At 41.7% G+C, this 26190-nt stretch overlaps 2 protein-coding genes across 2 annotated transcripts in view; both read left to right on the top strand.

The window, feature by feature from the left end:
- The window catches only part of hoga1 (4-hydroxy-2-oxoglutarate aldolase 1), a 199544-nt gene that overhangs the window by 49278 nt on the left and 124076 nt on the right, over nt 1–26190 (top strand). The window lies entirely within an intron of this gene.
- The window catches only part of lcor (ligand dependent nuclear receptor corepressor), a 69503-nt gene that overhangs the window by 2231 nt on the left and 41082 nt on the right, over nt 1–26190 (top strand). The gene's annotated exons all lie outside the window — the stretch shown is intronic.

Raw genomic sequence — 26190 nt, 5'->3', positions numbered from 1 at the left:
TAGTAATATCACAATGATGCCACAGGGGATACAAATACCACAAAGCAGAATAATGAACTCACAGTTGGATATTACAGCTTGCTTTAGCTCTGTGTGTGTGTGTGTGTGTGTGTGGATACAGGCCGTGTGTTAGTTCGGCATATTTCTTCATTCCAGGCTGTTAATGCTCATTGGTTTGCTATGCGTGACGAGTTTTAGGGCCGAGCGCAGCAGCAGTTATCAGCGCTCACATTGAACTCTGACGTGTTTGTGTATTTGAGGGCTGATCAGATCTGAAAGCGGCGAGGAAAAAACCCCGGAACGTCATGCGACATGTTTGCCTTCTGATCGGCAGAAGAATTAGCGTCCTAAAGTGCTTTGAACAGCCCTTTGAAATGATGAAGTGTTGCAGTTGCACTCAGTTTTGCCTCTTAACTGAGTTTAGTTTCGGGGAGTCCAGAGTTATGGCATTTTTGTGAAATGGCAGATACCAATTGGGCAGCAAGTAACAACTGCTCTCTCCATGAATGCATGAATCATTTGGACAGTAAGATGTTATGAATTAGTGAAAAATGTCTCAACAGGAGTCCAAATATACTGAATCTGAAAAGAAAAGCTGCACATCCTAGTGGCTGTTTGGCATGTTATTGCCTGAAAAACAACTTAAAGGAATCAAACTCTCCTTTTGAGTTTTGATATCTGATTCATGCATGTAAATGTGTGATGGCATGCACCGTGCCGTGAGTCACACCTTTACCAAACAGTGTCTTTATAAAAGACAAAATAACCGTCGTAGCAGAGACCGAAGAAGGCCGGGTAAAAAAAGAAGGTGGAGGTCTCACAGTTTATTACAGTTCATGGTGATGTGAAGGGATGCAGCTTGTCGACACCGCCAGCTTCATCCTCTTGCCCTGTGCTTCCCTGATAATAAAGTGGGGCCTATATGCCATAGAAAGGTTAACATTATTAGTTGGTAGCAATTACAGCCCAACTGCTGATTCCTTTGGCACACATTCTGGGTAAGAGAGTGCTGGTAATTTGATTGCTGAAAGGTTGTGGCAGTGCTGGAGAGAGACAGACTGTGAGGGAGAGAGGGGGGGGAGAGAGAGAGGGAGAGAGAGAGAGAGAGAGAGAGGTGTGACTCTCTGTGGCAGATTGCTTTTTTACTTCCAACACCTCTCACACAGCAGAGCTTCTCCTAACACAGCGCTGATGCCACTGGTTGAGCTAAACAAGCTCCTGAAACAGTGTTTATGTAGCTCTCCGTGGGGGTGGGGGGGTCCCCGGTGACCGGCAGCCTCATATCAAACAGGTTTGGGGCGATAAGACGGTTTAAAAACATACATTTCCATCTGTTTGGTTCCACTGTTTAAGATTATTGATTCATCTGAAGATTCTTTACTTGTTTTCATCTATAAGATGTCAGAAAATGGTCAGAAATGAGTTTCTAGGAGCCCAGTTGTTGTCACCAAATGTCCCGAAACCAGCAAAATCTCGGAGAAGTTTGGAGGTTTGATAATCTGAAACGTTTCAGTACTCTGTCCGTCTGCCGCACGATGAGGCGACTGATTGCTTCAGCTCTGTAATTCGCACGTCTTTGCCACCTGCATGTGGCCGTCGCTGTCACGTGATCGGCCATGTTGGTCCCTCGAGCTGCGTGGCATGCGGGTTTGTTTCCCTTTGTTTCCTGCTGATTAATGAGTGAGCTGAAGACGAACCGTGCTGGCTTTGCAAGAGGCTTCGACAGCGTGGGCAGAGAGAGAGAGAGAGAGAGAGAGAGAGAGAGAGAGAGAGAGAGAGAGTGTGTGTGTGTGTAATGACAGCAAGTCCTCCCTATATTTCACAGTTAAATCATGCTGCATGTGCATATCTATCTATCTATCTATCTATCTATCTATCTATCTATCTATCTATCTATCTATCTATCTATCTAGTCCCCTCTCTCGAATAACGACTGTACTTAAAAGTCAAATCCTCGTCTTATCAAGTCAACAAAATCCCTCCACCCGTCCACCACACCTCCCTCCCCTCCCTCTCCTCCCTCCCTCCCTGAGTGGACGTCTTTTATTACAGTAATGGGCAGATGGACGCCCTGAGAGATCTGCCTGCTGCTTTCTCATCGTGCTAATTCTTTTCATGGGCTTTTTGAAAAGGAAAACAAAACATGGCACATTTACCGGGAGCTGGTTGGGAGAGTGGCAGCGATCCACCCATTCGACTGGACCGGGTGCCAACACTGTAAATCTCTGCGTCCCCTCTTCATTACACATGCATGCTGTGTGTGTGTGTGTGTGTGTATGTGTGTGTGGAAGTATGTGTGTGTGGAGCTATCTCGGGGGGCGATCCATGCCAACCAGGAGCCCTGTGGGAGGAGGGCTGCTCTCTTTGGGGTGTGTGTGTGTGTGTGTGTGGGGAGGGGGGTTTGACTGCAATCTGTGGAAAAGCAAAATACACCACTGGCACTAAGCGAATGTCGACAGAAGGTGTGTGTGTGTGTGTGTGTGTGTGTGTGTGTGTGTGTGTGTGTGTGTGTGCGAACCCTTATTTATCCTGAAAAGAGAGTCCACTGCTCTCTCTCCTCCAGCGACGTTCAAAAACACACATTTATGTAAACGGCGCTCTGGTCACACACCTGCTTCTGTCATGCTCCGAGCCTGAATTAGCGTCTGAGGAGTCAACTATTTCATCTTGTTTGTGCCGGCTGTTCGACGAAAAACTAGTCAGATATTCCAGAAACTGGCCCCTTTTTTTTAACTCGTTGGCGTTGTTGAAGAAGCGGCTCGTGACAGCTTTAAGAGAACAACTAGTTTTGAGTGTCAGGAGAAGAGAGCAGCAGCTGAATTCCTAAAAAGGCCGTTGTTGTCATTCTTCCTATTTTTAATCTCCTTAATGTAAAGCTGTGTCTTTGATGTTTTTACTGTATTTTATTGTGCCAGTGTTTTGCAGTTTTTCCTCCCCTGGGAACTTCCCGGTGCATCCGATGCGAATGGGAAGCTTTTAATTATTATTTTTGAGTGTTGGAGCGTCTTCAAGAGAAATGTATGAGTCTTGAAAACCACTTAAGAGGCTGAAAAGTTTGTTGTTGAAGTCGGTGAGCAGGGTGCGGTGCTGTCTGAGGATTTAGATGAAACTGGTCTAACTATCAGATTAACTGCAGAATGTAACGTAATCCCACTCGGTTTCTTCATCTTCACTTGGTTTCATTCAGATGGAAAAACGAGAAACTTTCTTAAATAACCAGATAAAGTAAAAGTAAAAATCACTGGAGCTCCTCAAATGTCAACATTTGTCTTCTATAATGATAAATGGAATATTTTGGAGTTTTTAACTACTCGACGGACCAAAAGAAGCAGTTTGATAAAGCCGTCATCTTTGACTCTTAAGGAAACTTGTGTTTGCTGTTTTTAAAATTCATTTTAAAATGAATTAAGCAAGAAATAAGTCTGCAGATTAATAGAAAACCAAACTGAAATGCTCCAGCTCTGTCCTCCATGGCTGTCTTTTTGTAGTCCTCCAAAGACCTCCAAAATAAAATGCCTTTTTATTAGTTAAAAACGTACCTGCGGCCTTTATCGCGGTTCTGAAACTGTCTGTCTCGAGTGTCTTTGTGTCCGCGACGCCCACCTTTTTATAATGTACATGTTGCGTGTGGAGATCTTCCTCATTATGCTACAGGATATTGCCAATCATAATAAGGAACAGATTCATTTCTGAGAACAGTAAATCAGAGTGAAATCAAGTGTGGTGAAGCCAACGTTCAGCTAATAAACAAATGAAAACATCACATAGAAGCTATAGATGGACTGTTTATGTGTTTACTGATGTTTCTCGGTTGATATTTGACTTCCACCAATGAAGCAGGTGTATGAATCATGGATTTACCTTCGTCAGACCCCCGACATTGCTTGCAGGTCTTCTTTTAGGTTGGTGTTGTTGCTACCTATGAAGGTTCCCAAAACACACACACACATGCACACGTTGCAGGGAGCAGGTTTCTTTGTGTGTGTGCGTCTTAAATCTAAAACCTGTTTTATTTCTAACATCTTTGCTCCTTAAACACAGAATTTCTTTGCTTCTCCGTCCTCACTGTCATTTTAATTGTCTCTCTACATCCATGCACGACATTTCTAAAAAGGAAATGATAAGACAAAGCATACACAGTAATATCAGACCATATATCTACTATTCTGAGTTCTGGGAGTGATATATCTGTCTACCATTATTTTCTAAACATAGGGTGTAAATTGTGCAGATGAATCAATCAATCAATTACTTTATTTGTCCCCAATGGGGCAATTAGTTGTGCAGCAGTGGGAGCAAAACATGAAATACATGTACACTTAACACAACCGACCAATAGCACGAATACCTTAAAAACAAAATAGAAACAAAAGAAAGAAACAGTAAAATAAATAGAAAATCAAATAGAACGCCGATAGTTTGGAGATCTGTGATCTTAAATCTACCTGAGGAGTCTTTTTTCCTCCCTTCGTTCTCACCAGCGAACAAAGTCCTCCACTTCCTTAAACTAATCTTTGTACACAGCGGCCCTGACTCAACCCAAAATTTATGTAAGTGTTCCTTTGTGTGTGTGTGTGTGTGTGTGTGTGTGTGTGTGTGTGAGAGAGAGAGTTCCTTTTGTTATGTGAGCTACCTGACCTCCTTGGTTTGGACACTGACGCCATGTGGGTTCATGTACGGTATGTAGTTTGTGTTTGGAGTACACACACACACACACACACTTGTACAGGAACAGCGAGAGGTGTCGAGGCTTTAGGGCTGCAGGAATGTTTACTCTGACCCGCCTTCATGAATTCCTCCTGTTTCTTCAATAATGGCAGCTTTTTTTTTTTTTGTGGCAGGCCGTATTAGAGCTGCTGGCTTCTCATAGTGTTTGTGAGTGTTTGCGGGGGTGCGCCTGCACTGGTGTGTTTGTTAGGACCAGTTTTAGACCTTTAACTTTGATGACAAGTGTTTTTGCTTCTTTGAAGAGCTGCGTGAGGGTCAGGACTCGGTGGTTAGCCATGCAGTTGTTAGTTAAGCTTCTAGAGTGCCTTATTATTTTAATGAGGGGAGTCTGAAATCACCCCGAGAATTCAGTATTAATGAAATTAAAGTAAAAGAGTGTGTCATTCAGACTGTCGTTAACAATTAATTAATACTAAGTAGCACCTTGGTATTCCCGAACAAGAGGAACCGGCTAATGAGATAATAATGGAGCTGAACAGTCGGTTAAGCAGTGTTAAGCTGTCATGGTTCACAGTTAAAGGGACAGTCCGCGGGCATCTGCAACCGTCTGCTTTGAATCAGTAAAGAAATCATCTGCGACTCAACTTATTTACTCGTTAACGTGAACAACCGCGCGTCGTCTTGTTTGCCGACTGACATGAAATGAGGTCTAAACCAAACGTTGCCAAGCTGCTGCTGCTTTTCTCTGTTTTATATCGTTGTATACTGAATACAAGATTTCACCTTCGGTTTCTGGTTTTTATTAGTGTTTTTTGACATTTTTTTTAGACCAAATGATCAAAAAAATAATCAAAACGCATCGATACACAAAACAAAATGCTGTGTGTAAAGTCCGATACCTGGTCTGACTTAACACTGTAATCAGCTGCTGACGGTTATATGTCACTGCCACTATACAGATATATATATTCAGGTGTGACAGTGCCAGTGTTTTTATATGTCCGACACATTTAAGGGGACATGTTTTCCACATATATGTGACCTCTGTGTGTCTAGAGACACTCAGACACAGAGAAAAGACCATCGTCTCTCCTTTTTCTCCCTCCCTCAGCCCTTCAAAATAAAACACAGACAGCAAAAGTGCAAGTTTGTTTGTTTTGAGTATCATTTGTTGTAGTTGTTGAGCAGTACTTTGAGGTGTGTGTGTGTGTGTGTGTGTGTGGTTTAAAGACTCCATACCCACTGGGCATGGCATCATGCTAGGCCACTGCTGCTGCTGCCCATAGGTGCACCCTGGGAAATGTAGTTCATCAAAGAGAGAGAAAAAGACTGGGACAGATGGGCAAATTGGAACAATAGAGTGACAGTGAGGGGGAGGGGGAAGAGGCGGGAGTGTTTAGTAAGGTGTGTTGCTTTTATACAACAAGCCCCGGGAGGACGTAGACGGATGAGGTTTGCACAACAAATGACATGGAAACAATGGGCAATTATTTGCAATTCAAAGACTGAATGGGTCTTCATTATGATTTGGCCTTGGACATGAGAGAGCACGTAGAGACAGGCAGGTAAACCCTCCAGCGCTGCCTCACAGGCAGGAAAAGTGTAGTGCACTAATACAATGAACAATTAAAGCAACGGCTTCGTTTTCAGCAGATCTAAACTGTACTTTTGAAGACATTCATGAATTTAAAAAAAGCTTTCTAGAAGTTAGAAACCTATTAATTTAAAATACAATTCATGTGGGAAAACACTGGTGCCAATATGACAAATAAGCTCCGGTACAATACCAACACTGAAATTCATTAATATCTTTATGTCTTTAAGTTTTAGTCATAACAAAGGAAGCCTCATTTAAACCATTTAAACAAACTTTGGCAAAATAAAACAATAAAACAGGCGAAATTTAGGTTTAGATTAGGAATGTTGGCAGCCACCTTTCAATAATAGGGACACAAATCAGTACAAAGACAATATAGTAATAGGAAAAAAAGGTTGTCCAGTTTGTAGAGTATTTATAAGATCCTCTAAAACACCCTGGAACTGCACCAAGACTCCCTGTAGATGCACCGTTTCATCCCTGACTCTCAAACTCAGGCATCAAACCATCTTTTGTGCGACCTGCTAAATCAAATATCTCCTCTTAAGTGCTTTGCTTGTTTTTTCTTTTTTAGCTGCAGTTGTTGCAAATGTTTTCAGTTAATAAGATGTAACGCCTTAATGTCTTAATTCGCTGAGCCATTCGCCTTCATATTAAGCTTCGTTTATCGCTGCAAAAATGTGGGAAATGTCTAAATCTTCTGTTCGCAAAACTACATGGAGTAAATCTTTGGTAATGTGAACTGCTGTAGTTAATGTCAACACCTCCGGGTCCTCGGCGAAGGCCCGGCACTGCTGACATTAAAGTGTGTTTACTGTATTTCCCCATGCAGGAGTAACTTCACACATGAACAGAGAAGTGACTTTAATCCCCCATGAATCAGTGGTGTTTGAAGGAAGCCTGATCCTCTTAATGAGTTAATTGGTGGAGATTGGTGCATCTCTAGTCAGTGGCCCAACTTTCAACCAAATTTCATTTAAATTTGTTTAGTATTTGACCTTTTGCAGTAAAACTGGACTGGAAATCTGGCGCTCAATCTTACAAAGATACTGTAAACCATTAGCACCAGACAGACGGCCCTCATAAAGCTGCTCAGAGAGCGAATAGTCTGCTGTCTGACAACTTAGATAGTAAATGCTTCCAGGTATGCAAGCAAAACTATCAAGGGAATAATAATCAGTGGTGTTTATAGGAGATAGTATTCTGATGTGATGATGTTTAGCCTTTAAAAGCTAAATCCTTTTTTTTTTAAATGAGTTTACTACTTTGAAAGAGGTGTGTTTGGGATTCAGGGGGAGAAAATCCAAATGCAAAATAGAGAAACAGTAACACACAAAAATCAATCTGAGAGAACCGGCTAAATGTCTCAAAGCAATCAGTTTGAAATCAGAACAAGTGTGACAGGGCTGGAGGAGGAGGGGGGGGGGGCACGATCTGATTTTTTTTTTCCACTGCCTCAGGTAGCTTTTATCACTGCACACCTCTCGTTCTGTCTGGCCGACAGCCCGTTAAGACCTGGGAGAGAGAAGAAGACCGAAGAGAAGCACCGACCTTCCCACTCGGTGCCAGTATCAGTACCAAGCACAGCTCTTATTATTCTAATATTTGCATAGCTATAGTGGATGGAAAGGTGAAAATCTGATTCACGTATCATTACATTTCAGTGGAAACCTGCTTCCTGTGTCACTTAAAGCTTCATTTCTTTGCTTAAATGATTTCGACTCTTTATGGTTCACCATCTTTGCTCCTCTCTCCGTGGTTAATTATCTTAACCTAGATGCTGTGAGCAAACCACAATGCAAACTTCGTCTCTGCCGAGACAGAATGAGCTCGTTTTCAGAGCCGTCGCCGTCACCGCTGCTGCTGCTGCTGCTGCGTTCAACAGCACAACAATCACAGAGGGGGTCTTGGAGATGTCAGTGTCGTCAAAAACACACAGCGCTCATTGTATGAAGGGCAAACAGAGGATCCTCCCCTGTGATGGTCTCTGAAGCTGCAGGGTGTGTTGGGGCCTGACTCACACCGCCGGAGGAAGACTGACCTCCTTGTCATTCTTCCACACAAAGCAGCAGTGAGGGCAAAGGCTTCTCATACAGGCCACCATCTGTTTGGACCGAGACCTTTTGGTGTTGTTGGGGAAATGGATGGAGCTTTCTCTCCGAGGCTGAGTGAGCCAGCAGCACATCTGAAGATGTCGTGTCAAGTCATTTGGAAGTTTGGTCTGTCAAAGGCATGAAATCCAGCGGCCGTGAAAGGATTTCGATGTCCAAAATCTCCCCTCTGTAACACTTTCGACTATTCTGACACCAATTTTCTATTTGAAACTTGCTGTGGATATTCATGACCCATAAAGGTCACTGGTGTTTATTCCTCTAAACACGTATTAAAGCCTGAATTATACTGTTTTTTTTAACTTTGACTAACAATATTGATATTTGAGAGAATTAACAACATCAGCCATGAAAACAGTCAAACAATGGATCCCTTATAATCTGTTATTTAAAGAATTTGATGTTCATAAGTCATAAATACTAAACTTTGGTGGACAAACTGTGATGTTTCTGTAATTTCTTGTTTAATTACATGATAAGTCTGTGACACAAGCCTCCACAACAAGTTGATCCTTTAGATTTTTGTTTATGATAATAAGCAAGCATGAAGTGGAAATCAATTATTTAGAATTAAAAAGTCACATCAAGGCAGCATTTGACTTTAAAGCTGACAGTTTGGTGACCGAGGTCACACATTAATGGCAGCTTTGGGGCAAAAAGCCTTTTTAAAATTCATAAAACAACAAAGCAATTAAAAATAAATGGACACAAAATGCCCCCGACACTTAAAAAAAAAAAAAAAAAGAAGTCTGTTTTGTTTGTAACCATATTTTATCAGTGGCGTTAATGTGAATGTAGCTGTTGTCCCCTATGGGCCACCGTAGGTGAGCCACGGCAGCCAATGAGCGATCGATTCCTTCTCCTGTGATTTGGGCAAAAATAATTGAAGAGTTTTTAATCAGAAGCCGACGTGTTCACAGCCTGAAGGAGGACGGAGTGGATAAATACACCGTCACTGCACCGAGTAATGTAAACAATGCAGGTTCATCATTTAGAAGGTTACACCTGCTGTTATTCCATATTTTATCTATTATTCATCAGCAGTTTCCATCGAACCTAAACCAACAACGCTCCAGGCTGGGAATCGTGCTTTTGTTAGGGACTACTTTCAGCGGCGGATTAATCCACATTTGGTGCTCTGCTGAGTATTTGGGGCAGAAGGACGGTGTCAAACTAAACCACAAAGTATATGGTAATGAAGGACTTACTTACTGATGTGTTTTTATTAGTCCTGGGACAACAATAGAGCTCAAGGGCACAGGGTAATGAGATACAGCACACACACACACACACACACACACACGGTACTTTTCAGGATTAATTTATTGTTGGTTTTTGTGGGAAAATTTGTTGGCAATAAGAGAAATATTATCAGCCTTTATAAACGTTTAATTACTCCCCTTAATGTACGTGTGAGAGGGTTTGTTCTAAACGGAGTGAGTAGTAGACGACGTCCTGTGGGGTTTGGTGAAGCCGCTGATCAGCATCGGTGTGAGATTTTTCTCTCTCAGACTCTCAGAGGCCATTTCTTCCGCACCGCCTACAGCCTACCATAACTCCCACCTTACCAGCCATTTCTGTTTCTATGTCTACAAACCTGCAGTCTGTCACTCACCCATCTTTTTTTTTTTTTTCTTTCTCTTCCTGCAGACTGCCTGCTGCTCTCACAGTTGCTCAAATGTGTAGGTGTGCATAATCACATACGTTTCTTGTCCTGTTTCATCAGAATTTGTCACGCACTTGTTGTGTTCTGTATATCTTTTTTTTCTTTCTTTTTCGTTAGAGTGGGAGCGTTTCATTGTATGCCAGCGCAAACGGCACTGTGAAATCAGCTGATGGATGAACTGGGTATGGTGGATTGGTGGGGAACATTTGGCTTTTGTGTTCTCGAGGGTCTTCACCTTGAGCTAACAGAGCGACACATAATGGCCCATTTTCTGTGGACGATTTCTGTATAAAATCAGAACTGCAGCCGTTGTTGCTGTTTCCCTGTGCGCCGTAGCAGCGTGGCTGTGTTGGCTCAACACTGACCAGAGTGAATGTGTTCTTTCCGGCATTATGACACCGTAAAAAATCAGTCGGCGCAGACAATACTGATTAGTGTACTTACTGAAATTCAGTGCCAAGAATATTGGCAGCGTCTGCGAGTCTTTAGCCTTTATAAGTCTGCTTTGTTCCTGCTGGTGACAGATTGTAGGTGGAAGCTGCTGTTCTTCCATTTGCTGCAATGTAGTCTGAATTTTCTTTAAAAAATCTGTTCATTTAGCTTACTTTGATTTCTATTAGCGTTCTACTAAGCGTGCAGTATTCGTCGATGGTTTGGGAATAGGAAATGTATTATTATAACAGCAGTCTTTTACATAAACGTATAAGCATGTTAGTATAAAAGCAATACTGAAAGTCGAGCATGTTTTCTCCGTATGTACAATCTCGGTTTCATCCGTGTAAATGATGGTTTAAAGTGTGGGTTAAAGTTTAGTCCCTTGTGCTCCTGGAGCAGACCGTGGAGGATGATCACACATCTGTGACCGAGGCGAGGAGCAGAAATTTCAGATGTGGTTCTAGCTGCAAGTAATCGAAGATAAAATCCCGATGCTTTACACTGTATTAACAGTCAAACCGGCCGTGTCAGCCAGATGTTCCTGGCTCTACCACCACATCTGATTTCTAATGGTCATAAGTCGTATTGAACAGCAAACTTGGCAACTCTTGCAGATTATTTATGGTTATTTAGTGCAGTGGGACAGTAAAATTATTAAATGCGGCGTGACGCTCACAAGCCTCTGCATCTGGCGTTTACCCAGCACTCTCCTGGACACACACACACACACACACACACACACACACACTCGCACAGAGTTACTGTACATACACACTTGGAGTCGGGCAGGATAAGTGGAGGTGACAGGGCCAGCTGTGCAGTATGAAGGCCAGGCTGGCTGGTAGAGCTGGGGGCTTTCAGCTCTCCACTGTGTGTGACCGTGTCATCTCAGTTAGGTGTCAAGCCCACCAGGCTGCTACACACACACACACACACACACTAACACACACATATTTAATAAAACTGAAGGTCAAGCAACAAACGCACCTCCGCCGCCGCCGTCACTCTCGTCACCATCAGTAGAAATGTCACTTGTATTTTTATCTCCTCCTCTACCTGCTGTATCCTCTCCATCGCTCCTTAATTCTGTTTATTTCACTTTAAACTCACCTTCTCTTTGTCTTTTTAATCGCTCCGCTCATGTTCTTCTCTCCTCATCCTCACTTTTTTCTCCTCTGACCTTGTTTTTATTTTTGTCCTATTTCCTTCAGATTTTTTTTCCCCCCGGCGTTTTGTCCTGTTTTACTCTGCCGTCAGTATTTTGAGTTTTTTAATCGAGATTACGTCACCACAGTTCCTACTTTTTCACAGGCAGGAATAAAGGAATCACTCAGCCGCCGTGAGTCGGCTGCTGGCTGAAGGATCTCTTGAGTTTTTTTTTTTTTTTTTTCCATTCCTGCCAAGAGGCATTTATATTCAGCAAGTTTTTATTCTGGTAGATTTTTAACATCCACCCTCAAAAGAGTGTCTGTAGACACTCAGTAAAGTGGTGGCTGCAGACGTTTTCGTCTCAGACTTAATTGAGGCGTAGGCAGGTTGGATTTTTCTTTCCTCTATATTTTCTCTGCGTTGGTGTTTTTTTTTTTTTTTTTTTTTTTTTTCAGATGCATCAATGTTGATTTCTTCTTCTTACTAATATTATTACTTCCTGCATGTAATACAGCCGTCATGCCACTGCGGCCAGGTCGTGTAAATGTCCAGATTTCTGTGTTATGAATGTACAGAAGCCCTCACACACACACAGAAAAAGCACTGTACAAAGCACGTGATTTCATTATTTAGTTGAGTAAAGCTGCAGGAAAAAAAGAAAAATCAAAGTGCAATTTCTGCACGTTCGATATTCTAACTGGGAGATAAATTGTGATCCATGAAGGGTCAAGTGTTTTCAAAGTAATTGCTTTTTCAACAAAGGGTTGAGAAGATGTTTAGGGTTTCGGAGCGTGTGAAAGAAATGAAGAATGTGACTCGAATTTGTTGTCATTTTACAGGCTTTGCTCAAAAAGCTGCATGAAACGCATTTCTGTCTGGTAAATTAACATGGCAGGCTCATGCAGTTTGGACATTTCGGCTGCCAGTGTTGCAGTTTTGACAATGAAACAATGAAAGCACTGTGTCGCACGCTGAGAAGCTGAAACCCGTAGTAATGAATGTAAGGGTCAAAAGCAGAGGACAAATTCCTTTGAAATATCATCTAAGAGAGAAATGGTAGTAAATGTGGGCGGGAAAAAAAAAAAAAAAAGCATCAATAGGATGGTGAAGTGGGTGGGGTTGTATTTGGCTGGAGGTAAAAACCAGTGAGGTGCGACTGGACTCTTGAGATCGTCCAAAAACTGAATGGAGGGAAAGCTCACTGTGGAGACTGGAAGCTTCAAGACTCTGCTGAGGAGAACCTGAGGAGAGACGCTGGGCTACGAGAAACATCCAGCTCATCACTGAGCTTAAAATCCTGTGGCTGTGCAGCTGATGGCAGACGTGACGAGGGTGAGCTCTGCAGAATTTAGGGCTGCAACTAGTGGCTGTTTTCATCAGTGTAATCTGACAGATCGGACATCATAGTTTAGTGTAAGAAAAGTCAGAAAAAATGCTTAATACCTCCCACAGTTTCCCAGAAATGATTAATTTACTAATCGATTCGTCAGCAGATTATCTTCATTTCAGATGTTTCTTCTTCAGCGTTGAATCAATTCTCGTGTTGTGTGTTATTGCTGCTTGCAAAAACAATGCGCTTGAACTCTGATTCACACCTCGTCACTATAGCAACAGCTGATGGGGCCTATGGGCGCTGTAGTGTTTAGTGTCTATTTAACGTAAAGGGACATAACAGACATGATTTCACCCTGCTGGGTCGTTACAGTCCACATTTGCTTAAACGTGAACTTTTTAAAAAGGTGAATTTTACTTTGGAACAAAAAGTACGTGGACGCCCAAACATCTATCTGTGATCGCTGAACATCTTTTCCAGTCGTAGGAGCGTTTGTGATGTTGGGTGCTGATGTTCAGTGATAAATTCTGGCGTGCAGACCGGCCGAGAAAAGAGACGCTTCAAAGTTGGAGCTGTGTGAATGAAACGAGAGATTTGTCTCCGATGTGTCACTGTAACTTTCAGCATTTTTGCCCCCTTGCTTAAAAAGCTGCATTAAGCACGTTATCTCCGGCTGATTATCACTGCAGGCTTTTGCAATTTGGACATTTTATCTGCCACTGTTGCAGCTTTGCCACAACAATGAAGGCACTATGTTGGTCGCTGAAGAGCTGGAGCTTGTGCAAATCAATGTAGGAGATCAGATCCACAAGGACAAACTCATGTGGGTCACATTAAAGAAAAGAATTGTAAAATACAAAAATTATATTCTTCTTCTTATTATTATTATTAGCTGTAACTGGCCTTATGGCCCCTCTGTCACCTTAACTGGTCTGTTAGTTACAACAGATTTTACTAGGACATCTGAAAATCATCTCAAACATAGTTTTTGTAAACAGATTAAAGATTGAAAATAGTTTTAATATTTCTAAATTAGTTGATTAACTATAACCAGAGGAAACTTCTTGGATTGAAATCTGATTTCTCTGTTATTAATGATAATGGAAATATTGTCAGTATTTACTTTCTGTTTCATACGTTTAATTTGGGAGGATTTCTGGGTGGACTTGATGAGATGGTGAGGCAGCTGTCTGGTGTTTTGCTCTGTGTGTAGAGTTACTTCACCTGCATCGTATTGTTTTGCTGTGCTCCAGTTTTGGATGTGGTTAATAAGTCGTGAGCATTTTGTTAACTAAGGTGTGTCGCTGCCTATCAGCGGCTCTTTGGACTGTCCACCTTTGGACTGTGAAGACAAATTGGGCAGGAGGCTGTTCAGGGAACGGTTCAAGGATAGATATGGCTATAAACACACCGGGGAACGACTGCTGTGTGTGTGTGTGTGTGTGTGTGTGTGCTCCTGAGCTGTGGGCGGAGCTAACCAAAAGAACATTCCTCCATATCAGTGATGATATTTAATATTCATGTGTGTGTGGGGGGGGGCTCCTCTGCTCTAAAGTTGGTAAATAAGAGAGTACACCTGACCTTTGATTTGCAAAAAGGGAAATATTTATGACCAGTTGTTCATTTGACCAGCTTTCCTGGGTACAGTGTGTGTGTGTGTGTTGATGACAAAAGATTTAGGAGAGCACAGGTCAACATTTGAGAGTGTGCAGGCAGGGATTCACGACTCTTCTCTCAGTCTTCTTCAGCTGTTTTTGGCAGCTTCTGGGCGCTGGAGATGCTCGGAGGTTGATTTTTTTTGACTGCCAAGCTGCAACAGGCATCAGGGCTGTGTCTTCTCAAAGTTCACACATGGGAAATAAGTCAGCTTTTTCCAATATTGCACATTTCCTGCCTGTTATTACATACATTACATTACGTGCATACAATTTCAAACACGGTGGTCGTGTGGAGCGGCGCTCTGGGTTGTTCTTACCGCTTCCTTGTTTATGCATCCTGGTATGTCGGATGCTGTGATTCTTAAAGAAGCCGCAGCACATAATACTTCTACTATCAGCAGTATCTGTTTGAATCCCACACGGAGTCGATTCAGATCACAGTTTACAGCGATCTGGTCTCTCTCACCTCATGCTGACTCTGCTCACTCATGAATATTTCTTTTATTACAGTGGATCTAATAATAATGGAAGTTAACGTGACGCTAATGCGGCCACAAAGATGTATGTAAACTATTTTGACTCTCCTCAAATGTTGAGTGCTGTTAATGTACTTTATATATTTATATATGTGTGTGTGTGTTTGTGTGTGTGTGTGTTCACTGTGGGTCATCCATGTCACATAGATGTTTCCATTTTAAGACCTCCTCTGCTCTGTGTGTGTGTGTGTGAGTGTGTTGACACGTGCAAATGTGAATTAAGATAACTTAAAAGCAGCCATATGGTCATATCTGTGTGTGTCTGTGCATAGCTTATATATGTATATATATGTGTGTGTGTGTGTGTGTCACATGATCGCCCCCTATTAAACTCACTGCACCACTTAGCCCCGGCTCCAAAATGGCTTCAGATCGCAGGCTCTTAACATGGGGTGTTCCTTTAATGCCACGTTGTGTGTGTGTGTGTGTGTGTGTGTGTGTGTGTTGACAGTGCAGGTGAATGAGGAATTTCCATCCCTCTCTCTCTCTCTCATTTCAGGGAAAATAATTTTTCTGCTCAGCTGAACATCTACGTGATGGTTTTTTTGCTGCTTTTTCCCCCTCAGCTGCCCCAAAAGCCAAATAAAGGCCTCATGAACTCTGTGTTTTTGTTTTTACGTGCCGGTTGTGGCCCTGCAGTATTGAAAGTTAACTGAACACAATTATACATATAGAGAGAGAATTATTAAGGATATATAAAAATAAAAGTAAAGGCATTATCTGAAGAAATAAGCCTGAAAACAAAGCGAGTAGTGACGTCTATAGTTGGTGGAAAACCAGGTCAAAGAACATATCAGCTAAGTCCAATTATAACAGCAGACAATCATCTTTGTGTGTGTTTTTAGGGGAATTTCTGTGATTAGCTCCATACATCCTTCCCTTATTTGTCCGTCCGTCTGTGAATCGCTCCCTTTGTCTTTCAAGCTGCAAGCAGTGCGACTTCATCTGAAAATCATATGATAACAAGGATCTCTCTCTCACACACACACACACACACATGCACACACACACATGCACATGCACACACACATATATAGATTGCAAACACACAATATGCACATTTAATGCAAACACGCACACATAGTGAAGTCCAAAAATATGTCTTTGTTCAATCAGCTCTGGGCCTCGTGATCTCGTTAACTCACCCAGATTTCAACCAGTCCTCACATCTGGCTGGTGCCGGGCAAAAGAAGTTAAATGATCTCTGTGTCTTTATGTGTGTGTGTGTGTGTGTGTGTGTGCAGGAGAATGTATTTCCATCAGCAAAAGGCACATATCGGCTTGTTTCATCTCCTCTTTGAAGCTACTTGATATTTACTGTGAGTAATCTATTCAAACCCAAGACTCCATCTTTTCTGAGGCTGCATCATCACATCAAACACATGGCTACACGCCTTTTGCTTCATTTGGTTTTTTTTTTTTTTTTTACACATTACACACACAGAGCTGGTGTCTTTAGAAACTTTAGGATCTCCACCTTATTTTAATATTAACATCTGTGGGTTGGAGCTATTTAAGGCTGCACAGCAGGTCAGTTAGGCTTTACGAGGTAAACACAAGCGTGTCCTGTCTGTAGTCTGTGAGTGACTTCTGTGATTTTAAAATATACTTTTTCTCCGTTTTAAAGGGCTGATTTGCCCAAAATTACGAACAAAACTCCTTATTTTCTCACGTATTCTCAGTGGTATCTCATCATGCAGATATTTTATTATTATCTATCCAGTTTTTTTTAGATATTCAACATTAAAAAAAACTCAAACAATATATTTCTAGAAATATTTCTAGAAAGAGGTATTAAATTAGTTGGGGTTTTTTTGTAATTATCATTTTTGCTTTTACTTTTAGGATCACAAACTAAATTCCATTAAGTTCCACTGTATTGGGGTCATGGCAAAAAAAAAGGTCTCTCAGATTCATATCTTAAATCCTGAGAAGATTAAAAACCCAAACTTTGCTGATAGAGGTAAGGTAAAGTTTATTCCCTGCCTCTGGACTCCTCCTCCATGTTGGCTGCTAATTATATGCCAGTGATGTAAAAATTGCTTCTGTTAAAAGGCTCTGATAAAATTAAAATTTTAAGCAAGAGGATCTTTTCCTCTCCAGAGATTTGGGGCTGCAGCCTCCCTGCACAGCCTCACTGCTGAAAAGAGTTAAGCCTCTGAGCTGTTCAAACGGGGAACTACATTTCCAAGCGAACAGCAGTTATCTCTTTATAATTATGTGAACAACTTGGCTTTCATAAAGTTCCTGAAGAAGATGTTGGTGAACTAGAACCTTCAGCGCCCACACAAAAGTAGGCTCAGAGACATCTGGGGTGAAATTAAGTTTTATGGTTAGTTTGAAAGTTCCTACTGAGCACTTAATGAGGATTAGAGAAATATATCTTTGTGATCATCATTACCATGTAGATAGATAAAGATACTGTACAGTTAAACTGTTGCCCCCCTGACGCATGCTGATAACACACGTCTACAGGTGAGCCTTTGGTCAGAGCTCCTTTTTTATCTGGAGCATCTGAAGCTTCTTCCGTCGTGCTCCCAGCTGCCTACTTTACTTTGGGGTGCTTCCTCCTGCAGCTCCGTCAAACCAGGCACCATCACTACCAGGGGCCGGCGTGGGAATGTCACCAGATATCAGATTTAAAACTGGAAACTTCTGCAAAATACAGAGAGATTTACCTTTTTTATATATGAAATAAATCCCACACTCAACATTTGAATATAAAATCTAATTTTCAAATGTTAGTCTCAACAAACCGTCCACAGGTAAAGCGAGCATTGGAGGGTCTGTCTAACATTAATGTTACTAGACGGGCTGCAAAAATATGAGAAAATGGAAAAACGTTCATTTGTGTTTTCTGGATTTTGCTCAAAATTAAAAAAAGAGTTTTGATCTGTTTTTTTTGAAGCATCATCACAGAAAATGAAAACAAGGTCCAACATAACTATTTTTTTTTAGCTGAAAGATGCAACGACGGTGACAGCAGCTGATCAAAATAAAAATGTTTTTATAGATTAAAATAAAAAATAACTTCTGCACTGATGGCATCAACGCAAATATATAGTTTTTCTGTATGAAAAGGTAAAGAGCCGATAAAGAGAATGAAACCGTGACCAAATGTTTTCCTCAGTAATTTATCCGAACCTGAAACCAAACCAACCTTTTTAGGAAAAATAAGTCGAGCGTCTTTCGCGGTAAACGAACAAAAACGCAAAAAAAAAAAAAAAGATTAATGTTGCTAAAATATATGAAAATGGAAACTGCTGCTTTCTAAACTTCACTCATTTTGGGTTTTTTTTTCTCCCAGAGTGGGCCGAGATTGGTCGGCCTCACTCAAGCATCACCAAAGAAAAGAAAAAAGAAATAGGTCATTATTGTATTTCCCAGCTGCAGGATGCATTGAAAGTGACAGCAGCTGATCTTTTCCATGCTCTTTTGTGTAGTGGGACAGTTTTTCTATTTCTTTATGTCTATTTTATTAGGACAAAAGAGCTTTTAGAAATAAATAATGTAACCATGGTGCTGATATTACTGATGCTAGTATTTTTTTATTATTATTTATTTGTTGTTGTAATTTAGCCACAAATGTGTGCACACGTGTTTGTTTGTTTGTTTGTGTGTGTTCAGGTGTGAGTGTAGAGCTCATGTAACGTTGGATCAGGCCGACATGGACGACGTTAATCTGCCTCTGCGTAAAGTGGAGGCAGGTTTTTTGGATTTAACACTGTAATGGCTTCTGTGGGTTTCGCTCTTATCCATGTTCGTCACTCGAGGGCACGTGGCTCACTGGCCCTCGTTTAGTGCATGCATCCTGAAAACAAACACACACACACACACACATATATAGGCACACATACATCCCTATAGAGTTAGTCAATCAGCCAGCATGAGACCTCAGTAAAAGCCTGCACCATGTGTTTGTGGAGAGAGGGGGAGGAGACGGATGGAGCCTCACAGCGGGGCAGGTTCTCTCTTGGCTCGTGGAGGGTCGGCGCTCCATCACAACTTTTGTGTCTTATTAAAGAAAAGCGTCTCAATTCCTCAGTTTGTCAAACTGAATCATGCACGCCTCCTCAAAGGGTGACAATGGCTGTGAGTTTGGAGCCAGCGAATGAAGGCATGACACAGTGTGAGCGCAGGAGTGGTGTTTTAGTCTCCCCTGAATGACATTCATCCCGTCACACTGTTTTCTGCTAATTTAGCGGCACCACACGCTGCAGAAAGTAATTATGTTTATTTGGTGACGGTGTTGAAAACCTTTCAACATATCGTCCCCTCTCATAATGACTGAGCATGTTTCACAGGCCTTAAATAACATAATAATTGCTTAATCAATCCTTTTCATGCCACAACTGATGATGATTCACTTGTTGTGTGCAGATATTGAAGGAAAAACCGAGTTTTTTTTTTTTTTTTTTTTATTATTCTGAAGAGTTAGAAGTTATTATTATTTTGAGCCATGTTAAATTTCCTATGAAGGATGTTTTGCTAATTTTTAGAACTGAAACAATTAATTGACAGAAGATCGATCATTTAAATTCATTAAAGTCTGTTTTTTTAAAATAAACTAAACTAAAAATGACATGATATTTTTGTATTTCAGACTTTTGGTTAAACAAAACAAACTGAATATGTCAGCTTGGCTTTAAGAAAACATGATTATGAACATTATGAAACAAATGATGAGCAGATTAATAGAAAAAATACTTTGTTATTTGCAGCCATGCTATTTATGCAGGTTTTGTTTGGCTGTGTTGTAATTCAGTCCAATCAATAGATGCAAGGTCAGACAGTTCTGCCTGTAAGGAGCCAATAATTTCCTCTAATTCAAATGTATTAAGAAATGTATGCAAATTAAAAGAAAAGACACAGACCTTTAATATTTTACCCTAAATAAGCGTGGCAGCATTTTCACAGCAACAGAACAAAAACCGCAAACTTTAATGTTAGTAGCTGTGAAAAAAAAGACATTTAGGAATCCCAGATTATTCTAGACCAAACCATTTATCTATGAATTGCCTGATGTCTGACATTAAAGAAAGGAGGAGGGCACGGGAGAAAATTAAGACTTAGAGGGACACAATGAAGGAAATGGAGCAGGAAGTAATTAAATAAAATGAATGTATGAAGTGGAATAGAGAGGGAATAAAAATGTATTACTGAGAGCGAGGAGGAAGAGAAGAAAAGGTGAGAAAGGTATAAAGAGTTTGTATTATGTGTCTGCAGCTGAAGTATACTATGCTCTCTTAACCCTCACACACACTCAGTAAATATAGCTCTACAATGATCACATAAGCCCTCTGTGAGAGAGTATGTGTGTGTGTGTGAAGCTCTCTCGCTTTCTTTTGTCTCATCCGACATTTAAATCTCTTAAGGAATTTACCCACGTGCCTCGGCGGGTCAAGAGGAGAAGAGAGAGGGGGCCGGCTAAAGAGATTTAGTCCGCCGCCGACCTTGCGGCCCGACAGCCGACGGGAGCGAAAGCATCCAAAACAACGTGAAATTCATAAAGAATATTAGCAGCTTCTCTTTCAGCTTTATAGGCCGTGATAAAACACTAAGTAATGAAAGAGAGAGGGAGGGAGGGAGGGAGAGAGGTGTAAGTGTAGGAAGCAGGAAGGAGAGGGTGTCCTGGAGGCTCAGTGGGCTAATGGTGCTGCAGTTTGTTGCCTTGCAAGTGTAGTGCTGTTTGTGCTTGAGGGGGGGGGTTCACACATTAAGGTTCAGCGCTCAGTTTGGTTGCCGACGCTCTGCTGTGTCACCAAAACAAACTGCAGGGCTGCTGGTCTTTGGCTGCTTCGTGCCACAGACAGAGTTTTTGAGAGTTTTCAAGTGTGAAAACGCGTCTTTTCAGCCATAAGAAGAGTCTCCACTTCTGGAAATGGTGATTTGTGAGACTGGTCTCGACCTGAAGAGGCCAGTCAGGTGTGTGAGTGCGGACGAGGAGGAATTATAAGTCTGCTCGGATATGTTTAAGCAGCGTGTTGCTAAAGGGGAAAGAGATTTTGCTCGTCTCTTTGTGTTTCTAAGTTTTAGCTTTAGTTTTTTGATGAACACAATATGTGCAAGGTAGTACTCAGGTGGTAACTTTTACATTGGAAAGCTCTTCTCTTAAACATTTCAAAGGTAAAACTTGTTAGAAAATGTGCAGAATGAGATGAATATTTGAATGCAGCCCGTGCTTAACTTAATTCTCAGGTCTTGCAGCTGCTTCAGAGCCTTTAATCATGAAGCAGCTCCAGGTTTTTCTGCCGTTTTAATTGACACAATATCAACATTGCAAACAACTATTTGCAAAGCGTCATTCTTCAGCAACATTTAGCCTCTGCGAGGCAGCTTTTGTGGATTAACCACAACACTTACATCCCTCGTTTATGCATTCATTATTTCACGTGTGCCTGAAAAGATACAACAACAACAACAACAAAAAAAAGTGAACAAAACAAGGGAAAACATCTGAAGAAGAGTAGAGCTGCAGGCAAAGTGATGTCTTTGTTCTCTCAGGAGTCAGAGATGGATAACAAAACCCAAATAATGAGCGGGATCATTCATCATTTAAAGATTAAACTGTGAGAAGTGCTGTGATGGGGAATACTGTGGGTTCAAGAGCAGGTTTTATTGTGCTCACACACATTTAGTTAAAAGAATTCTAAATTGTGGGACATGTCGAACTTTTTTTTTGGTTAAATCTAAACAAACTTCTGTGATTTTGTTTGTTCAGGAGCCACAAAACCAAACTCCCCCCCCACACACACACCTCCCCTCACTGTGTAAAGTATAATAAAGCAGAAATGCCTGGTGAAAAATCTTTAAATTTTTGAGAACAGCTGGAATAAGATGTATCCAGTGGAGATTAAGCACGATCACAGCTGCTCCGGACGGCGGATGCCTCACATCTGTCCGCTCAGCTCCACTCTGCCGTAAAAAAAAACACATTTATTCGGTGCTTAGCGGAGAACCTCGAGCCTCGCCTCTGGCTTTAATCACTGGCATTAAAGGCTTAAAATAAAGAAGAAGAAAAAAAAAAAACCACACACACACATATATATACACACACCCCACCCCTCCACCTCTGTGTTTGGACAGGGGGAAGGTGGGGGTGCTGCCCTCTCAGTATGTTAGGTGACTGTGGTCCTGCCTGCACAAATTGGATTTTCTGCTGTCCAGCAGCTCAGCTGTTCGCTAAGCATGATGTCACTCCAAATCTCTCTCTCTCTCTCTCTCTTTCCTCCTCACCCCTCTCTCTCACTCTCTCTCTCTCTCTCTCACCCCCCCCATACTCAGGGCGAGTTTTAATTCAAGTGAAATCTGGGTCAAGTGAGATTGTTTAGCGCTGTAATGCTGCCTGATGCTTCTGCTGCTCAAAAACAAAACAAATCGTGTTTCTTTTTTTACGCAGCACGTGTGTGTGTGTGTTGGTGTGTGTGTGTGTGTGTGTGTGTGTGTGTGTGTGTGTGTGTGTGTGTGTGTTATTTTGTGTGTCTGTGTCGGGCTTGTGTGCTGAAGCGGTCCTGGGTTGCGTGTGCGATGCAGTAGTGAGTCACTGAATCTGATTAGATATCTGTGTCTGTGTTACAGCTCAGTGTGGATCTTTGGGCCCGAGCGTCCGAATATATCAACATTTAATGATTTAACGATTTAACGAATTAACGATGGCCAAAAAAAACTCCACTTTTAAATCCAGATCAATGTCAGTAGTTTAATCTGCATTAAAGAGTTTTTTTTTTTTTTGTTCTATTTCGTGCTCCTCTGAGATGAATGGATGCTAATGGTTGCAGGGTTTCCTCCCATTTTTCTGCTCACTTCCTAAAAGCTGAAGGACGTTTTGAGCTCTGCAAGACTTTGTGTTGGCTGTAAACTGTGCTGAGGGGTTTCATTTGTCTGCAGGGAACAACTTTTTGATGCATGAGAGCGTAAAGAAAGTGTGAAAATCAGTCCAAGTCCAACATCCCCGTCTGCGTTATGTGGTGAACATCAATTTCCTTGTTTAAATTCCAGGTCATTGATCGCATTTAGGATCATATCGTAATAATTGCAATCAAGTAAACATTGAAGAAGCCTTATGTCTGTCTTTGTATTCTTCATTGCACTGCAGACAGTGTTTGTTCGCTGTACTGCTCAGCTGATACATGTGAGAGACATCAACATGCTAAATGATGATTTCAAGCCTTTTTTCTTTTTTAGAGAGGCAGACTTGTGACCAGAACATCGGAGATTCAAATCTCTGGGAAAATCAACTATTGAGAGTTTGAAGGATTAAAACTGTGGAAAACACTCGACACATCTCACAGTGTTGAATTTTATTAATGCTGAAGACATTTTTGTTCAGGATGAATCTGATTCAGCAAATCGAGATAGAAAACAGAAAAACGTTTTAAGCTTGAAATCTTCAGCAGCTACAGTGTTCAGTAAAGTGCTGGCTGGTGTTGGCAGTAGGATAGATCCTCAGATCCTCAGATTTTGGTCTTTGGGAAGCACCAGAGGAGAGGAAATGGAAATGGAAGCGGTTCATCCTCTGGAGAGCCTTAATCATGTCAGTAAATCTTACAATAATCTGTCTTCTGGCTTTTGGTGTGTCGAAATTTAGGCTTGAAGGAAAAGAGAGGGTATCATTGGAGTGAGTAGGAATCATCATTCAGCCTAAAGCAACAAACGGATCTCAATTTATTGATTTGTTAATGCAAACTGAACACTTCCTGTGGGTGTTTCACAATAAAAGCACCTCTCTCTCTTTCTCTCTCTCTCTCTCTCTCTCTGTCGGCCACCACAGTAGCCTTTGTATGACCCAGGAAAAGCTCTGGCTGGGATCAAACCTGAGTGACTCCTGACCTGTAGCACATGTCACATGACCACTGTGACAAATGCCACGCTGTCCAAACCTGCTGCAGTGTCACTTTTTATATCGACGGGGATCCAAACTAGACTCCGGTTACTGCTGAGAGTAGTGCGTTGATTTGGACAGCGAGCCGCCGTTTGGTCACATAATGATGTTGAAGTTGTGAATCCTGCAGGACATAAGCTCATCTAACAAGATTAGGTCGGCCCTGTTTGTTTTCCACCGAAACCTGGATGCTGCTCATTTCGACAGCAGAAGGCCTCATTTGTGTCGTATAAATAAATATATATTTTTTGTGACACAATGGAGCCATTAGGGTTTTACCGTCTTGAAAAAAGGGGTAATTTAAATAGTCAAATCCCCACCTCCCTTTGCAAAGAACTTGTTAGTAATTACCAGAGGAAGATTGGACTCTGAGGCTCCACGTTAGGAGATAATGAAGCGGACAATGGCTTCAGTTTCACTGCTCTTTGATGCTAACGAGGAGATTCAGCATGTGATTGTTGACTCGCGTGCCACTGCCACAGTGTGGATGCTTTGAATGCTGAAACTTTGCCACGCGCCGTAACAAGCAGTCCTCGCACAAGGCTTCCAGACGCTGTAGTGATGAACTGGGATCAGCAGCCTGCAGGCCCCCTCCAAAAACAATCATCTCATGAGGTTAAAGTCCGTGTGAGAGAAGGGAGTCTCTGAGAAACTGATGCATGACATACATGCTCTCCAGCACAGTAGAGGTGCAGCTGATACTTCAGCACATTCACTCCCTTACCTGTGCTGGTATCTGGCAACGCAAAAAGTTTTTGGGAAAACTGCATTGAGAATCGATGAAAAACACACAGAACCTGGGACCTGAGGTGGTGTATTGAGTTTAGTCTGGTCAGGAAGTGTCTGCTAAACTATCTGCATGACCACATGCCACTAGAGGTAAGTGTTTGGGTGAAATGTCCCTTTATTGGAGGCTTTTGAGAAATGCTCCGCTGCTTGGAAGAATGAAGATCTCATTTTTTTTCCTGCCTTTTCCTTCCTTTGCCCCCCGTAAACAATTATCTCCCCAAAACGTATTGTCATTAATTAAAGTAAATTACACGTCCTTACTCATATTTGATTAGTTTTCTGCTGTTATTTAGAACTTTTGTGCACATTTTTAATTAAACATGCAGCAAAATATACTATATTCATGTCTAAACTGGGGTTGTAACTGTTAATTCAACAGAAACACTACACTCCCCCACAGCTGCCTCACTTCAACCCTCATGTCCTCCACAACTTTCACTTCTCAGACACAATTTATACATCAAAAGTTTTCATCTTTCACCTCTTTAACTCTTCACTAACATTAATACTTTTGCCCTTCAGCCACCCCGTTGGTGTCTTGTTCAAGTGGCACCTGATTGGCTGATTAAACCCTCAGCAGCTCGCTCTTCTGTCCTGATTGGTGGATTTATGAAAAGCTGTTGTTGTGAAATGTTATTCACATGGATTCAGGTAGACGGACGTCACAAGACGATATTATACTACAGCAAACCTGCAAAATGACACGTTGCTATGTGAACATACTGAATAAAACAGTGTGTACAGAGCTACGAAACATTGTGGAGAACAGCCAAAGGTTAAAATACTGTGGATGGGAATGTCTTCTGCCTTCAAGTATTCTCTGCTGGCCTCAACTCAACTCTCAGGACGGTAATAAAATAAAACGTAGACATCAGGTGTCACGTTCACTCTCCTCCATCTTTGTTTGCAGACTTCTGATGAAAATGACAAAAAAAAAAGTAATATAAATCGCAATGCGCTGCTCTAAACAGAGATTGTTGGCAGCAGGTGAATGAGCAATTGGATCCAGCTTTAAACGTGCTGCTGTGCCAAAGATGGTGCGTTTGAGGGGAGGGGCGACAACGCCAGCCAAAAACATGGAAAAAGAGAAAGATTCAAGGGCAAAAGGACGGCCGTGCGTCGCCCTCTTCAATCTGAAAGGCTTCTGTTTCCAGTGAATTGCAAATTGCTGCCCTTTAGAAATGCTAAAGTCTTGAGTGCTTGTTGGGGGCCCTCAGTGCAGCGGAGCGAGCTCGTCTCTAAAAGGCAAGGTCTCCGGCTCAGTAACAGTTAAAACCTTTTCTCTCTCTTTGACATTCATCTTCACCCCAGATGCAAGCTAATATTTTAGATTCTTTTCATTCATGCTGTGAATAATTTGTTCTTTT

Source organism: Pempheris klunzingeri, chromosome 3, assembly GCF_042242105.1.
Source record: "Pempheris klunzingeri isolate RE-2024b chromosome 3, fPemKlu1.hap1, whole genome shotgun sequence".
NCBI lineage: Eukaryota > Metazoa > Chordata > Actinopteri > Acropomatiformes > Pempheridae > Pempheris > Pempheris klunzingeri.
The sequence above is the reverse complement of the archived record's forward strand: the minus strand, read 5'-3'. Positions and strand labels throughout refer to the sequence as shown.